Below are 2,864 nucleotides of genomic sequence, written 5' to 3'. Positions count from 1 at the left end.
AGGAGGGGGAGAGGGGGGAGAGACAGGGGAGGGAGCAGGAAGGGGGAGGGAGAGGAGGGAGCAGCAGGGGCAGGGGGGGAGAGGCAGGGGGGAGCAGGGGCAGAGCACCTGTGCTGCGCACCCCGATGCATCCCCTCCCTGCCCCTTCATAGAACTCAGCTACAGGACCCGGATGGACACTAGACACTCTCCGGAAAGCACCTTCGCTTTCTGGCAAAGTCCCCAAAGGCACATACACTATGACTGATAAAAATGCCACATTTAAAAACTCTTTTGTTCACAGTTTTACCACCTCCCTTCGAGGCCTCCAGGGGCCAGACAGGCACAGCTTACACCTGCCCTACCTGTGAGATCTGTGCCCAAGCCCTGATGCCTCCACAGCCCCCCATTCCAGGCCCTTGTGCCATCCACATTCTCTCCACCCCGATTCCCCAAAGTCATTTTCAACCTCGAGTGAGATTTCCTCTCAAATCCAATTCCAAACCATCACGTGGATTCCAACCCACAGAGCCCCTACAGGACGGAGCACAAGTGCCCCGTCGGGCTTCCAAGGCTGTCATCTTTACGGAAACAGAAAACCAGGTCTTCCCCTTATGTAGTGGCCAGTGGATTCAAACTGCCAACCTTTCCATTAGCAGCTAAGAGCTTTAACCGCTGCGCCACCAGTGCGCCTCATCCAATTCCACTTAACCCAAAGTTACCCACTTTGCACCGTAGGTGCAACAGAGCAGAAAGTCTTGGGGGACAGATGCCCATCTGCTGGAACCGCAGCTGGGGATGTTGCCAAGTTCACGAGCAGCTGAGATTCAAACACCTAAGGGCCATAACTAGTGAGCCCTGAGTTCCAGATCCAGGTGAAGGGACCCAGCAGAGGCCCGGGCAGAAGCTGGGCCAGGGGGCCTGGAGTATCTATCGCCTAGTCTGGACAGGAGGTGCTGCCTGGCCAATACCCTGCATTTGTGCTGGCCGGTGCAGTCGGGTACCACACCCACAGGACGCTAACTGAACGTGAAGCAGAAGTGTGAGTGTCACTGCTGGCACCTCGGTCCACAGCTCAGGGCAGCATGGCACCACTGGGCAGCCTCAGTGTCCACAGCTCAGGGATGGCACCACTGGGCAGCCTCGGCTTCGCTCAGGGTCTGTCCTGATTACCCTGCATCTCCGTGGCTCACGTGTGGACAGCAGAGCATGTGGCTGCATGGCCTCCGTGTCCCACAACAAGCCCATGTGCCACATAACAAACATGGGTCACTGAAACAGGGAGCTGGCTGGCAAAGAGGACAGTGCAGCCAAAGAATAAAGAGCCATAAATTCTAATGGAGGGCAAATGGAGGTCCAGGAGGGCTGGTGGCACTGCTACACCCAGACATACCAGCACGTAGCCAGGTGGCCAAGCGGAGGCATGTCAGGGCGTCCATGAGGGGACCGCAGCCCCCAGAGGAAGTGACGCCACCAAGAGCCTTCATGTGAAAGGGGCTCTCGGAGCCCTTGAGCAAGCCTGGAAGCCAATGCAAACCTACCAGGGAGAGTTACCATCTGCCAAGTGGCCTAACAAGGAGTGGCAAGCTTATGGACAGCATTCTTAGAATCTCACAAAGAAAGGGAAGACCTTAGTTCTCAACGCCTCACACCATGCACGCCAAGCGGCCGCTGTGCTACTTTATGGCTTTTCTCCCCAGAGGTGTTCTGTTTCGATGAACTTTCCCTCCCAGGTGACTGACGGCCCTGTGCACAACTCTGCCAGCAAGGCCACATCATGAGCATCGATGACACTGCTCTCCTTTAGGAAGGGCACTATGGGCTCCAGCAGTGTCCAGAAGGGAGAGGAGGCTGTGTGCACATACAGAGCCATTCCACTTCTGGGGAAGGCTCAAGAGAGGGAAAGAGAGCCAGGAAAGTGGGGGATGAGGAAGAACCCCAGACACCACAGGGAATTCCGGGGAGACAGAAATGGGTCAGCCAACACTGTGAAAGGCAGGAGCCAGGTCAGGGCTGGCCATGCCTGGAGGAGAGGTGGCCTTGCCCCAGCCCCCTGCACCATAGGCCAGTGTGAAATCACACATCAGGGAAAACCCCAACACCTCAGAGGGAAAAAACCACCAAGAACGCTAACTGCCAAGTCCAAAGAGAACATGGGCGGGCTTGAGGGCATTGGGACAGAGGAACCGAGTTATAAGCGATGTCTTCCAGAGGACAAGACCAAACAGAATTAAGAACACAGTAGTTTTTTAAGTTAAAAGAGCAAATTGGAGACCTCAGATACTAAACAACAGTAATTCCCAAAATAAACAAGCTCAACATGAGGAGGCACAGCAAGAGTGTGAAGCTGATGAGCAAAACAGCCAGGCAGGGCAGAGAGCCGGGAGGCAGCAGGCGACAGGCCAGTGTCCTCCCAGAGCAAGCCCTGCAGGAGAAAAAGGGGTGAAGACGCTGCAGAAACACCTCCACGGAACTGAAGACCCAAGAGCTTGGGCTGATGGGACACAGGGGGCACGGTCAGGGCCTCACCACGGCCCACAAGGGGGGGACAAGTGCAGGGGCCTCCCACAGCCCAACGAAGGGGACACAGGGGGCACGGTCAGGGCCTCACTATGGCTCACAAGGGGGGATGGTCAGGGTCTCACCATGGGCTTCAAAGGGGACACGAGGGACAGTGCAAGGTCTCCCAAGGCCCACAAGGGGGACACAGGGGCAACTGCCAGGGCCTCACCACAGTCCATGAGCCCACAAGGGGACACGGGGAGATGTTCAGGGCTCACTACGGGCCACAAGGGGGACCCAGGGGTGACGGTCAGGGCCTCACCACAGCCCATGAGCCCACAACGGGGACCCAGGGGTGACGGTCAGGGCCTCACCACAGCCCA

At 57.2% G+C, this 2,864-nt stretch overlaps 1 protein-coding gene across 1 annotated transcript in view; it reads right to left on the bottom strand.

Moving 5' to 3' along the window:
• Nucleotides 1-2,864, bottom strand: part of EHMT1 (euchromatic histone lysine methyltransferase 1) — a 114,545-nt gene that overhangs the window by 110,188 nt on the left and 1,493 nt on the right. The gene's annotated exons all lie outside the window — the stretch shown is intronic.

The sequence above is a fragment of the Orycteropus afer genome, unplaced genomic scaffold (genome assembly GCF_000298275.1).
Source record: "Orycteropus afer afer isolate SDZICR_OR568_19922 unplaced genomic scaffold, OryAfe1.0 scaffold00174, whole genome shotgun sequence".
Taxonomy (NCBI): Eukaryota; Metazoa; Chordata; class Mammalia; order Tubulidentata; family Orycteropodidae; genus Orycteropus; species Orycteropus afer.
The sequence above is the reverse complement of the archived record's forward strand: the minus strand, read 5'-3'. Positions and strand labels throughout refer to the sequence as shown.